Genomic DNA, 15,489 nt, shown 5'->3' on the forward strand with positions numbered 1-15,489 from the left:
GAGATATTTGTTAAAGGACAAAAATTTACAGTTACACAAGAGGAATAGGTTCTGGTGATATAACAGTGACTGTAGTTAACAATAATGTATCAATACATTTTAAAATAATTGAAAGAGTAGAGTTTAAATGTCTTTATCACAAAGAAAAGTAACAAAGGTGATAGATATGCTAATTAACCGCATTTGATCATTTCTCAATGCATGTATGTATATGTATATATATATATATATATGTGGTTTGAGTCCCAGACCTAGCAGTGTGTGTGCATGCCCAAAATCTCGAGGGGAGAATGGAAGAGAAGGAATTGCGATGTGGCCATCCTCCCTGGGGGAGTGATTTCACTCTGTCTCTTCCTCTTTCAAGTGCATGCACTCTATAGCAAAAATCTCTCTCTCTCAAAAAAAAAAGTAACATGTACCACCATAAATATATACAATTATTATTGGTCACTTAAAAATGAAACTTTTTTAAAAAGTAGCTTCCACATGGAACCAGCAGTTAGCATAATAGCTACGTCGCTGGACTCCCATGTAGTCGACCACGGTTCACATCCCAGACCTGGTGGCTTAAAACTCACGCCGGGCACGTGTGTGTGCATGCCCAAGATTCTGAGAGGAGAATGGAGGAGAAGGGATTGCAGTGTGGCCATACCCCCTGGGGGTGATTTCTCACTTTCTGTCTCTCTGTCTCTCTCTGTCTGGTGAGCGCACGCACCCTATAGCAAAAAACCTCTCCAAAGAAAAAAAAGTAGCTTCCACATAAGGATGTAAGTTTTCCTTATAGTCTAAAAACATATGGAACCCCTGTAGTCTACCCTGAAGGGAAATTCATATTTTTTCGGCTTCTATAATTTGTTCCCAGGTGGATCCAGGTGAGAACAAGTTAATGAACATCAAATGCATCCCGGAGGTAAAAATGTGAAAAGATCAAGTAGCAATGTGGAGGATGTTTGCAGAAAGGAATAGGTTATTACTTCCTCCAGTCATTCCTCACCTTATCCTCTCCTCGTTAAGAGGAGTTCTCTGCTTATATGTATGTTCGTCTTTCTTGGTTCAAAAATGGGACCAGTGTGTCTCCTTGGATTAGATTCTAGTTTATTCTGTCGTCAATAAGAGAAATACCTGACTCTGGGTAATTTGTAAAAATACAGGTTTATTCAGTTCATGGTTTGAAGGTCCATGACTGAAGGGTTGCATCTGGTAAGGCTTTTTCTGCTAGTGGATAACATCGTAAATGGCAGGAACGTGAGCAGAGGAGTGTGTCTGTCTTAATCCCTTTCCTTATAAACTCACTAGTATTCAAGTGGGGAACCACCCGGATAAATTTACACAATCCTAATTACCCTGATGACTTTACCTCTTAATCCAATAGTCTGATTAAGTTCTCAACCTCTTAATACTTTGACAACGGCTCATGAAATGGCTCACACATGATTTTCAGGGGACACATAAGGTTAGGCACATTCCTGTAAACAGAAGTAGCATCTTCCCAGGAGGGGCGATTTGTCTTACTCTTTTGGATCTGGATCATTTGATTCTAGGATAGGGTGAAGGCATTCTCCATGGCAGAGATAACAGGCTTTCCACAGAGAAGACATGCATGGGGAACTTGAGCACTGAGACCTTATTTCTCCACAGAGAAAGCGCCTTCTTTGCTCTCTCTAGAGAGTAGTCTATTATTTATTGTCAAAGGTAATGAGTCCTTTGTGTTATTCTCTTATTCACTTTGCTACCCCTCCATTGGCTACCTCTCAGAATCCTGACTCCATCTGTCACCAGGGTCAAGACAGGATGGTGAGAATGAGGAGCTGTCCATTCTCCAGCCTTGGTCCATAATCATTGTGGCCAGAGCAGATGCTATTGGCTTCCTATTCAGCCTGCATTTCCTGTTTCTTTTTTGTTGGCAGGGCCCTGTTCTAATATTTATTCTCCTCTGATAGCCATGTGTCCAGGGAAGGTAGTCCTATCTTTAGCTCAAGGAGAACTCCTGATTAGTGAAAACTGATCAATCTTATTCCACTCTTCCTGTCAGTTATTGGCTTATGCATGGCATGTGAGCCAGTCCTCGCCAGAAAGATATTGGGTAAAGGGTACTGCTGAGAAAGGTCTTCCTTGTTCTTAGAAACAGCTGAAGAAAGCAATGATCCTTTTTTTCAGTTGGACTTGGCAATGTGCTCTCTGGAACTGCAGCCATTTTCTGACCACTAAGAAAACTGGCCTAAAGACAAGGCTGGTATACCAACGATGGTATAGCAGAAAGCCAAGCTCTTCAAGATGTAATCAAACCACTGGGATAACTTACTTAGAAGCTACCCTACCTCTGGATTGAAAAATAAATTGACTTTAAAGTTAGGCATATACATGTTTTCTTTTATTTGCAACCAAAGGACTAGAAATATAAAGAAATTGGCACCACAGGAGGCTATACACAACAGGGGAGTGGAGAATACGGGACTGGTTACCTAACCTGGTTGGAGCTGAAGACAGTGTACTCAGTGTACTGTGTATTAGGTGGTGGAACTTGAGTAGATCATGGCAGAGAATGACAGAGTTCAGTAATTATCTGCTGTGGTCAACTAAAATGGGCTGCCCATTGAAAACAATGTTTGGTGAGACCAAGTGGCAACTACCATACAACTTTATAGAAAGCTTGAAAAAATTATGTTATATAGGTCAGAGTGATTATATTTATACTGGACAACCTTTAAAGGAAAGTACTAAGCTCAAATTTCAAATTGTAGCACAAGTTGAAAATTAGAGATCATCTAACTCTGGTTTTAGAATTTAGGATTGAGACACAGAAACCAGATATCAAGTTTGATTCTGTAGAGTGCTGAATTTAAGTCATTAACAGCACTATCTCTTAGGTAAAAGTGAGGACATGCATGATAAAAGGATGAGTTACCAGCAAAATGAAGATCTATGAGCAGAGTTGGATGATGTGCTAATCTGGGTTCTCTGGAAAAACCGACCTAATAGGAGCTGATACATGAAAGACAGAGAGGCAGGGGGATACTTTATTACAAGGACTGGTATACCAGATTATGCAGGCTTAAAAGTCTCAATATCCAGGGGAACCAGCAGTTAGCGTAATGGCTATGTTGCTGGACTCCCACGTAGTCGACCGTGGTTCGTGTCCCGGACCCGGTGGCTTAAAACTCACACCGGGCACATGTGCGTGCATGCCCAAGATCCCGAGAGGAGAATGGAGGAGAAGGGATTGCACCGGGGGGGTGATTTCTCGCTTTCTGTCTCTATGTCTCTCTCTGTCTGTCTGGCGAGCGCACGCGCCCTACAGTGAAAATCTCTCAAAAAAAAAAAAAAAAAGTCTCAATATCCACAGGTGGAAAACTGAATATCCAGAAGGGTTAATGGTATGGTTCCAGTACACATTCCAAGACAGGAGCGAACTGAGCTACCATGTGTCCTAGGCAGAGAGAATGAATTTCCCCTTACTCAGACTGCTCCAGTCAAGGCCTTTGGCATATACAATGAAGCCCATCCACACTGGAGAGGGCAATCTGATTTACTCAATTTGTTAATTCATGTGTTAATTTCATTCTGAAATGCCTTCACAGACCTACCCAGAATGATATAAACAAGTATCCAGGCACCTCATGAATCAGCTAAATTAAAATAAAATTAACTAACACAGATGGTCCTCTAAGCCCCCAGTTTCCCAGGGGGGTCTTCCCTGCTCTGCAATACAGCCTTGTCTAATAAGAATGTTCTTCCTTCTGCTAAAGACTTTGCAATAACCTAGCATAGAGCCAGTTCTCTTCTTTTCCAATTCCATCAATGTCTCCCACCCCTGCCTAGTTCTGTAATTAGAATAATATCCTAGAATGTATCAGTAGACCAATTGCAAAGTTAAACCCAGGAAGAGATTGTTTTCACTCCAAATAGAATTATGAGAAATTACTATTTCAGCAAAATCTAATAAAGATTAGTGGAAAGAAATTTTGAGCATACAAGGTCAGAAGACGAACATAATTTTAAATGAGACTGATTAATATGTATGAACCAACCATAGATTCTGAATTCAGTATGTTGGCTCAATACATACTACCTGTTTGCTTGGTTATATAAAACCTAGACACAACAGTGGGTCAGGCTAAATGAAAACGAATTGCCAGAAGTCACTTGTTATAATGGCAAATATATTCAAAGACCTAGGGTGATAGCAATTTTATAATGATATACCCAATAAGGCTCACAAAACTATATCCTAATTACATATTCTTCAAGAAGACCCAGAAGGTACTCCCTTCACCAAGCCATTACAAAATACACTAGTTAGGGAAACTCTTGGCTCTTTTCAAAGGAATGTAATGACTGTTTTCTGTAGGACAGAGATACTGGCTTCCATTTTCCCTTCTACAGCTAAAATAAAGTTGTGTATTGAGACTTAAGGTAGAAGATACACAACAGCTTAGCGCGGTTAGAGATTTGATATAGTTAATGTGGGAAAAGAAAAGAGGGATGATTAGAAATATATTCAGCTGTATTAGGAGCCTTGCTGATGCTGGAAAACATGAAATGTCGGTGGCACTAATTCACTTGATTTTATGTGTATGTGCATTTTCCTAGTAGCAGTCAGCGACCTTGTTAGAGGAGCTGAGAATGAGAGTGGGTAGATACATCTGTAGATGATACTTTTCTAAATATGTGTAAGAAAATGACAAAGGGATAAGGAAGTTGGTGGCCCTGAAAGAGGACAGTTCAAGTTTCGCATCATGAGGAACAGGCTGGAATGGGGGGTGGGTTAGGGTGGGGTCAAACCAGGAGTGAGCACCATAAGGAAAGAGAAGAGTTAAAGGGTTAGATATCTTGAAAAGGCTGCGAATTGGAGATTGGATGGGAAGACGTGTATGAGACTGATTACATATCTATCTGTTTATTCTTATTTCTAGACCATAAATAGATCACTTCTATCTACAATTGTTGTGAGTATATATCTGAGTTCTGGCTAATTGACTCTGGATGGAAGTGCTGTGTATCACGTGCCCCATGTGGTCCACCATGTCCTTTCTCTTCTTCGGTTATCTGTTGAAGATGGAGGAGTCAAGTTAAAAAATACTTGTAGCCTTGAATTGCTGCCTTGATGAGAGGTGCCCACTAGCCAGGAACATTCACTTTGAATTTTAAAAAGGTTAAGAAACAAGAAACAAGCTTCTACCACAGTAAGGCACTGAGATTGTATGTTTTAGGTGTTACAGCAGCTAGTGTTCCGTAACTAATATAGCTGTTTAAACAGGATAGAGGGGAAATTGGGATTCTCAAATAGGATAGTCCAAAGGTGAAAAAGTTTCTGTTGATAACAAATTGCAGCAAGTGGCCATGTAGCTGAAGTGAAAAGATGGATGTCATGAGAATGAAAGAGGTCAAGAATCTGGGAAGTCAGAGTGTTGGATGTTAATATAGGTAACAGTGTCATCCAAGGTGATGTCAGGAGCTATGAAGAACAGACCAGGAACCAAAAGAATCTGCTTTCAGCTAATATTTATTGGGTGATACCTATGTGCCATATACCATGGCAAACATACTACCTACATTATCTTCTTTAATCTTTAGAGCTATCAAGAACAGTAGGTATTACTATTAATCTCTTTCACAGATGGGAGCCCTGAGCCTTAGAAACATCAAATGACTTGGGCAGATTTCCCAGCCTAACTTGAACTCAGTCTACTTGACTTCAAAGTCCATTCTCTCCAGTACTACGTAACAGTTTACCGAAATGCTGTGTATTTAAATAGAAAAAAGGGACGTATACATTATAGACAAAGATGTCTCAGTACATAAGAGCAAAAATCTCTGGTAACTTCTCTATAACTACGTTGATGTGGACCTGAGAATCTAGGCCATCAGTCTCTGACAGCTGTGAAAACTTTGAAGTACTTTATTAAATATTCATTTACTTTCTTTGACTAACCCCACTGTTTAGTCATTTGAGGTTCTGAGTGAGGAGGAGTAAGCAGGATCAGAGAAATTAGATGATTCACACCAAGTCCAGATCAACAAAATCAGGTCTCCTGGTCCAAGCTCTGTAATTTCTCTCTATTGGAAGTTTCAAAAAAAATTATTTTAAAATTTTCTATAGGGTACATGAACTTGCCAAATAGAAAAAATGTGAGAAAACACCTTCCAGTGGGGAAGACTATGCTGCTCCCTTCTCCTCCATTTTTTTTCTTTGTCATTTTGTGTGTGTGCGTGTGTGCGCACACATACACATCCAGTGTGTCTTTCAAGTGAACAGGCTTGGGACTCGAACCACATAGTTGGCCATGTGGAATCTAGCTGTCTTAAACTGCAACACTACCTGGCTAGCCCAAAGTCTTTATTAAAAACATACTCAGGGGGGACCAGCAGGTGGTGTAGTGGTTAAGGTGCTGGACACTCCCACATGGCCGACCACAGTTCGAATCTCGGACCTGGTGGCTTGCTTTCCCACTTTCTCTCTCTCTCTCTCTCTGTCTCTCTCTGGTCAAATTAAAGGAATGAATACATAAAATTAAATAAATAATTCTTTAAAAAAAAACATACTCGGAAAACTAGCATGTATGAAAGATTAAAAACTCTCTTTACTTGTCTATATGCCCATATCATCTCATATAATTGTTAGGGTCAGATGTATTTCCTGATGACAAAGCCACATCACCGTATCTAAGAGCATCCTTAACATTCTGACTCTTGTTGCACAGGTATGTGTATCTAGGTCATCCAAAAAAAAAAAAAAGTTACTAATGAACAAATTAAAAATAAGGGGGAAGCAGATCATTTTTCTTTTATTCCACTATTGTTATCTGATCTGTCACATGAATATCCCTGCTATCTATGTGTCTCAAAGGAAAAGATTTGTGTAGCTTCATTAAGCATAGCTATAGCTAAGAGCATTAATGCTCAATAGTGTACAATAAATACATGCAACTTGGTTCACAACTGGGTCTTGGCCACAAAGACCTTTGAAACATCTCTCTACACAGAGCACACACTAGACAGTATGCCAGACACTTACAGTGGTGATTATGCCTAAAGGGCTCTTCTCGAAGAACACACCCATAGTCCTGCAGTTCTAAGATATCTGCTTTATCAAAGTCTACCAGGAAGGTTTCTGTGAATCCTTTAGTTGAATCTACTTCTGAATGTTCTTTTCTCGTCTTGTAACTGAGCCCAAGCTCGTTTACTTGCCCCATGACATCCAATAAGTCAAGACACAAGGTGTTGGGAAAAGGAAGGTGTCTTTATGCGGGAAGCCAGCTAGCCAGGAAGATGATAGACTAGTGTCCTAAAGGCCCATCTTAAGAAAAAGGTAACAAAAGCTTGATTTTTATAGCAAAGCTAAGAGATAGGAGGAGTAGTCAGGGCCAAGATGTGACAAGCCATTCCAGACATTGAGGCACCAAAGTGGGTCTCAATTATTCCTCTTTTATGGTCTGCTGACTCTGGTTGATGTGAGTCTGGTCACTATGTTTCTATAGATCTTAAGAAAATAAAAGTTATTTACTGTATACATTCCTATCTCAATGGGAAGAGTAGGCAAGGGTCATAACACGCTTTTCCACTGAAGAATGTAAGGGAGACTATTTCTGGGTAAATGATTACTTAGTTTATAGGCAAGGCTAAGTGTTTTGAGAAGGAAGTTTTAGGAACAAGATGGCGTCTCTATAGCTAAACATTCTAACGTTAATTCCGAAGCACACAACACTCTATTGCTCTTTTATATGAAGCCATGTCTGCATGTGCCAAATACTAAAACAACAACAACAACAACAACAACAAAAAACCAAACAAACAAAAACAAAGCAAAACTGGAAGCCAAGACTGGTTCCAGTATCTACTCAGACTATTTTTCTGCTTCCCTGATTAACAGTAGCTCTCTCTTTTTTTTCCCTGTGTGTCTGGTTTGTTGGCCTATGCTCTAGTTCCTGGCATCTACCTCTGGCCTTCTTTCTTGTCATTACTGGTACAAACTCATTTCTCTGGTTTACCAAATTGGGCTGCCCACTCAACTAATCTTCTCACTTCCTCCTCATTTTGACACTCCAACTCTGCCCCTGTGGCCAGCATGGCTCCTGTGGTTACCCACATCAGCCACGCCCCTCCCACCCTACTTCAAGAGGGGAAATAATCACACATGTAGGGTAGCTTAGATGGCTGCACTGTAAATATCTGGCCTCTTCAGTTTTAGTAGACTATGAGATTCCAAGGGCAGGCATTATCACATTCATCTAACACAATCTATATCACAGAGTATCACGTTCATTCTGTAAACAGTCCCGTTCCCTAAAGGAAAAAGTAAAGAAGTTTATTTATATTATATTTACACTCTAAGAGTCCATTTTTCCCACCAGCTGGCAGAGAAAGTCATTCAGGCTATGATTTCATTCATTTATTAAGTTTAAAAAAAATTTTTTAAGGTTTTTGCCATAGGGCACATGCATTTGCCAGAGAGAGTGAGAGGGAAAGTGAGAAATCACCCGCCAAGACAGCTAGGCATACTAAAATCCTTTCTCCTCCATTCTCCTCTCCGGATTTTGGATGTACATGCACATGCACCTGGCATGATTTTCAAGATGCCAGGTCTGAGACTTGAACAGCAGTCAGCCATGTGGGAGTTCGGTGCCTTAACCATGATACCACCTGCTGTGCAGCTCCCCCATTTATTATGTTCTTATATGCAAAGCATTTTTTTAAAAAAGAATGAATTAATTTCACTTATTTACTCCTTCTTTCATTTATTTAGAAAGAAAGGGGAAAGGAAGAAAGCAAGTTGCCTGGTTCGGGACTTGAACCATGGTCGGACATGTGGGAGTCCAGCACCTTAACCACCATGCCACCTGCTGGCCCAATGCAGGGATTTTATGTGTAACACAAGAAAATGCATGGATTGGTCTGTCTATAATATTCGTTTTCTAGTGACTGTAGTCTCAGCTGGGCTGAAGAAGAAAAAAGAGTGGAAGAGAGCCTAGGAGCAGAGAGAGAAGCACAGGGCATCTGTGCACTGAGCCAGCGCTCCCTCGGTCTACCCTTTCTGCCCAAGGTCCCCAGTTCCCTACATCCAGCCAGCCCTATCTACCTTCACACCCCAGCTTTCAGCCCCACTACCACCAGTCCCTAACCAGCTTTACTTCAAGCCACAGATGGGAGACTAGGAAAAGTGATCTTTACAGATCCTCCACACCAGATTTTCTAATTTCATGAAAAATTAATTTTCCATTCATTTTTAGAGGGCCATAAAGCTATTCTCCTCCTTAACAACAGATAGCAATTATAATGGCTTTTGTTGCTTTCTTAACACTTCCCTTAATAGTATCTTGTGCTCAAAAACTACTGTGTATAAAAGAGCTACCATTTACAAAGCCAAGCTTGTATTCCAATAGAGGCTTTGAAATGACAAACACAAAGTTAAAGCGTTTAAAATATGCAGTGATTTAACACTTTAAGTTACTACTCATTACCCTTTTATCTAATAGATGATAAATTTCTTGGGGCAAGGCAGAGTGAGAAGAAATTGAAAATTTTCCATCTTGGGCCAGCCAGTTAGTACAGTAGTTAAATGCTGTGTGGGGGAAGCCTGATCCCCCCCGGCTGATTGACCATAGCTCAAATCCCAGCCCTGGAAGCACAACAAACATGCTGAGCATATCTCCATGCATGCCCCAAAACTTGATGGAAAAATGGAGGGGAAGGATTACAGCACGACTACTCTCCATTGGACGGTACACTCTCACTCTTTCTCTGCCAAGGACAGCATACTTTGTCAATTAAAAAATATTTTTCTCCATCTCACTTTTCTATTTTCTATTCTCTGTAGTCAGTACAATACTTGGCACAGAGTGGGTACTGGGCAGACTTCTGTTAGATGATTGTATGTGTTCTAGCATCAGGGACACAGTCCCTAACTAGTCAGCTAGGGGTAACTCTTGCTTAGATGAATTAATCTATTAATGATATATATGACCAGGGACTTTGGAAGGAAATTCCAGCCAACATGATAATTAGCACACATGGATAATAGTCTGTGGGTAAGACTGTCCTTAGGAGAAACATAATTTCTGAAGCCATATTAGGGACACGGTTAATAAGGAATTTTTGAGCTATTTTCATGTGCAAAATGAAATTTGTACTAGAACTCTCTTCTCTTCAGGCTACTATATGTGAAAAACCTACCTCTATCTGTTCCACCTTCATCCTTTCACCCACAAACCCCATATAGTAGAGGAGCCATCCCTTTTCCCCATCAAAACTAGTCCTTTCACTTCTGTGTGAGTTTTCATTTCCCCGTACCCCAGCGTCTCAGGAAATGCATATTATCACTCATATGTTGAAGCTGTTGTTAAGTTTTAACTGTCAAACATGCTCAGGGAGTTCTCATTGACAAAAACAGTTTTCTCTATGATCTCCTTGATCTTCTTCTTTGCAGCCACATTTTTAATGAAAAGTCCTTAATAATGTTCTTCTGCCTCAGTCCTCAGCACAGTCTGGCCTCTTCTGACTCCACAATGCCAACATTCAGTCACCACGGATCCTCCTGTGATCAGCTCCAATCGATGTTTTGGTCTGCCCCTCGTTTATCTTTTAGCATCCCACAGTACCACCTACACATCTTTTTTCTTTTCTTCAAAAAAAATTTTTTTTCAGACACACATACACACAAAGTCAGTCTTTACACTGCAATCCACCCTGAGCTTCAGCTAGCCCTAGATCATGGGTACCTGCACACCTGGCATACTCAGAGAGGTCTTTGGATGCAAACCTGGAACCCTCCCTATGGGTCGGCCTTACAGAATACTGTGCTACTGCTGAGCCACCAAAACCCGTTGCCTGCTGACTTCTGTGACCCTATATTCTCACGGTCGTTCACTGATCTCTGGTCATTCCTTCTTTGTTTCCTTTTCAGCTTCCTCTTCCATCAGTCCAGTGAGTGGAGTACTCAACTCCTCATTCTAGCCCCTCATCTTTTGCTCTTTATCTTCTCCCTAGGTATAATGCTCAAATATGAGTGTGCCTGGGGGAATTGCCTGTGATCCTTAAACTACTTCTTGGGCTGGCCCCAAAGCATAGTGGTTAGGGGGACAAGATCCTACATGGTCAACTGCACTTTGAATTTGGGCTCCAGCAGCTTGAAAAACACACCAGGCACTTGTATGTGTGACCAAAATCTTGACAGGAAAGAAGAATGGAGGAAAAAAGATGTGTTGCGACAACATCCCGTTGCATGGCGGTACTCTCTCTCTCCTCCTCCTTTCTCTGGTGAGTGCACGTACCTGCTGACAATTATATATGTGTACATATATACACACATGTATATATACATATATGTATGTATGTTTTGGTGAGTGTCTGTGCCCTCTGACAATTATATATGTATATATGTATTTTCTCACTCACAGATATTTTTACTTTATTGGTTTTTGTGGTCAGCCTCATCACTAGAATCTTATTCCCAATGTGGACCTAAACTTTTTAATTTGCATTTTTAAAATGTATTTCTTTTAAGTTGACAAATAAAAATTGCATGTATTTATTGCATATACCCCATTGTTTTGAAATATATATATATTGTGAAATGGCTGTCATTAGGATTCTTAAAAGCCTCCCAGATTTATTATTATTATTATTTTGAGAGAGATTTCTTGCTGTAGGTACATGCACTTGCTGGAGAGACAGAGAGAGAGAGACAGAAAGTGAAAAATCCCCGCTACCTCCCAGGAGATGGCCACATCACAATCCCATCTCCTCCATTCTCCTCTCAGGATTTTGGGTCTGCACACGCATGCACCCAGCATGAGTTTCAAGTCGCTGTGTCTGGCACTTGAACTGCAGTCAGCCATGTGGAAGTTCAGTGCCTTAACCACTATAGGTGGTAACCTGCTGTACCTCAGCCTTCTAGAAGATTCTAAAGTAAAACCAAAGTTGAGAATGACATCTCTTAGTTATGTCATCCTTACCCATGGCTTTGGTTACTATCTTGATTCAGATGACTCTAGTTTATCTCCTTTCTAGAAATTCCCTTTTAAGTTCTTGATGCAGAGAACCTACTGTTTCTTTGGTACTCCTACTCGGGTGCCTCACAGAGACCTTCCTTCCTTCCCAGGTTCATCTCACATTGCACTCTTCCCTAGCCCTGGACTGTTTTTCACGCTGATCTCTCTGCATCTCAAATTCTCTTCTACTCTAGAGTCTTGGTACCCATATTCCCTCCATTTGGAATATTCATCCTATTCTTTCTAGACAATTCTTACTATTCCTGCAGTTTCATTTTTCCGCTACTGCCACTTTCTCTAGGAATTCTTTTCTCACCCCCCCCAATGTCTCTCTCTGCACCCCATACCATCCTTTCAAACATTAATCAGGATTATAATTTTAGCTTTATCTGCATAATTGTTCATTGAATTCTGTCTCCCTTACTAAGCTGAGGATCCATATTTTCTTTTGTTTATAAACTTCATATTTTGAGATATAAGTTGCTAATAGTATAATATCATTATATATTATAATGAAAATAAAATATTGAAGAAGTATAATATAGCTACCTATTTTAAGAGAGATAAATTTTGATGTTAAAACATGAAAAAAAAGTATCAATGAAGCAGTATTAGGGACTAGCAGTTGGCATAATGGTTATGTTGCTGGATTCCCATGTAGTCGACTGCGGTTCAAGTCCTGGACCCGGGTGGTCTAAAATCATGCGGGGCGTGTGTGCATGTGTGCCTAAGATGCCAAGAGGAGAATGGAGGAGAAGGAGTTGCGGCATGGCCATCCCCCCTGGGAGATGATTTCTCACTTTCTGTCTCTCTGTCTCTGTCTTTCTGATGAGCGCATGTACCCTATAGCAAAAACCTCTTCAAAAAAAAAAAAGAAAAAAAAAGATGAAGCAGTATTACTGGGGTCTCACACAATGCCTAGTCCATAATAGGTATATTACTATTCCATATTTTTTTTAAAAAGTGAAAGAAGAATTCTTGGGGGTTTTTAAAAGTTCATAGAGATAATGGAAAAGATAATTTTGCAAGTTAGAGAACTAGTTCTTGGATGTAAAGATTGCCCAAAGGTAGCTTGCAATCCAAGATGGTACTTTAAGCTACCACTTGCAGCTCATGTATGTCAGGTCTGAATTAGCTTCCTTAATGCCTTTTGAGATTAAACTATATTTTAATTTATTTTACTGTATATGTATGCATTTTTTAAAAATATTTTTCAAAGAGCAGTTCGAGGTTCATAGCAAAATTGAGAGGAAGGTACAGAGAGTTTCCATATGCCCTTTGTCCTCACACATGCTTAGCCTCCCTCATTATCAGCTTCCCCTCACCCCCTCCAGAGTGGGAACATTTGTTACAACTGAACCTAGCTGACACATCCCCGGATGCCCATAGTTTATGCATCAGGTGTCACTCATGCTGAGTGCATTCTATAGATTTGGACAAATGACACATAACCACCATTATACTATCATTCAAAGTAATTTTCATGTCCCCAAATACCTTCTTTGTTCCACATAGTCATCCCTTCTTCCCATTAACCCTTGACAACCACTGGCCTTTTTATTGTCTCTATAGTCTTGCTTTTTTCAGAATGTCATACAGTTGAAATCATACAGTACAGAGCCTTTTGAGATTGGCTTCTTTCACTTAGTAGCATGCAGTTAAGGTTCCTCTGTGTCTTTTAATGGCTTGATAGCTCATTTTTTAGCAATTAACATTCTATCATTTGGATGTACAACAGTTTATCCATTCATCTAATGGATATCTTGGTTACTTCCAGGTTGGGTAATTATTAATAAAGCTACTACAAATATCCATCTGTAGGTTTTTGTGTGGAAATAAATTTTCAAGTCATTTCTGTAAATACCAAGAAGTAGGACTGCTAGATTACATAAGAGTTTATTTAGTTTTGTAACAAACAACCCCACTGTCTTCCAAGGTGGTTGGACCCGTTTGCATTCCTATCAGCACTAAATGAGAGTACCTATTACCTCATATCCTCTTCTACTTTTGATGTTGTCAGTGTTTTGGACTTTGGCCATTCTAGTGTGTAGTCATTTCCCCTTGTTTTAATTTGCCTTTCCCTGATGACACATGATGTGGAGCCTCTATTCATATGCTTCTTTGCAATCTTGTATCTTCTTCGGTGAGGTATTGGTTCAAATCTTTTGCCCAGTTTTTAATTGGGTTGTTTCTTATTGTTGCATTTTAAGAGTTCTTTATATATTTTGGGGAACATGCTTTATCAGAAATGTCTTTTGCAATTATTTTCTCCTAGTCTGTGGCTTGTCTTTTTCACTCTCTTGAGATGGCACCTTTTTTTGGCTTCCCATTCAAGTTCTTCAGGTGCACTTTCTGGAGGCTGGTTGAGAGCACCATTACCTTTGTTGCTTATACAGGATCTCTAAGAGGAGGAGGAGGAGGAGGAGGAGGAGCGCCAATCCATTGTTTATCTGTGTCCACGTGCTCTTTTCCAACTTGCAAGAAGTGGGACCAACTCTAATTTTATATTTTGACTTTAAAAGAGGAGACAACGTTTATGTCTGGGTTGAAAGGACAATACCTCAAAATAAGAAATTTAAGACCAAATGACAGTAATCTAAGAACTCAAATCTGTGAAGTCTCACAGCTGCCTGTGGTCCTGGGTCACTGACTACAGGAGGCAGCACATTCACAAAGGCTCAGCCAGGTCTGACTGATGCCCTAAAACAGCCCAGCTCTCAGCTATGGTTCCTGCAGCCTCCTCACCCCAGCTTTCTCCTCCAGCTTCTCTGCTATGGCAGCCTCCTTGATTAACATTACTACCATTTATTTCTTTTAATGTCAGTAAGAAATGGAGGACAAGAGACTTGAGGTTGTCTCTTATAAAACAAATGGTATCTTGTTCTCAGTAAGGGGCAAACCAAATAAAGGGCATTTTGCAAATTAGAAGAGGCAAGTCTGTCCTCTCAGACTCAAAAAAAAAAAAAAAATCCAATCTGTGAGTTATTGTTGTGCATCTCCAGGGCAGTTGGGAAGAACTAGCAGGTTGTAAAACGAGGAAGGTAAGTTAGATATTTCTGGGTGAAGTCTTCTGTGTGATTTAATTAGTCTGGCTGGAGTGAATATTCAGAATTCTTGGCAGTCACTTACTCAAGTATAATATGAAAGTGGAATATTAGGTCAACTCTGTTTTCAGAGTTTTTTTTTTTTTTTTTCTTTTCATAATTTATACTAATCATTTCTACATTGAGGACAATGAAAGGAAAGCTTCCTCTAGGATCACTGAATTTTCCATGTAGATTAAAAAAAAGCCCCTATTACTCTTTTTATGCAACAAACACTGTATATTATGAGCTCGGCAGGGCACAAATGAGTGCCTCCTAAATAATTGATTTCTGTAGCTTTCTGTCTCTTTAGTTGTTTTTAGCCTAGAACATCCATTTCCATATTTGATGAGTTTCCTTTCAAATACAAAGAGAAGCACAATTTTCACGTAGCCCTTTTAGACATTGAAAACATGCAT

General features: G+C 40.0%; 1 long non-coding RNA gene across 1 annotated transcript in view; it reads right to left on the reverse strand.

Annotated features, from left to right (window-relative positions):
- Positions 1 to 15,489, reverse strand: part of LOC106735127 (uncharacterized) — a 137,088-nt gene that overhangs the window by 22,513 nt on the left and 99,086 nt on the right. The window lies entirely within an intron of this gene.

Source organism: Tupaia chinensis, unplaced genomic scaffold (genome assembly GCF_000334495.1).
Source record: "Tupaia chinensis unplaced genomic scaffold, TupChi_1.0 Scaffold000311_2, whole genome shotgun sequence".
Lineage (NCBI taxonomy): Eukaryota > Metazoa > Chordata > Mammalia > Scandentia > Tupaiidae > Tupaia > Tupaia belangeri.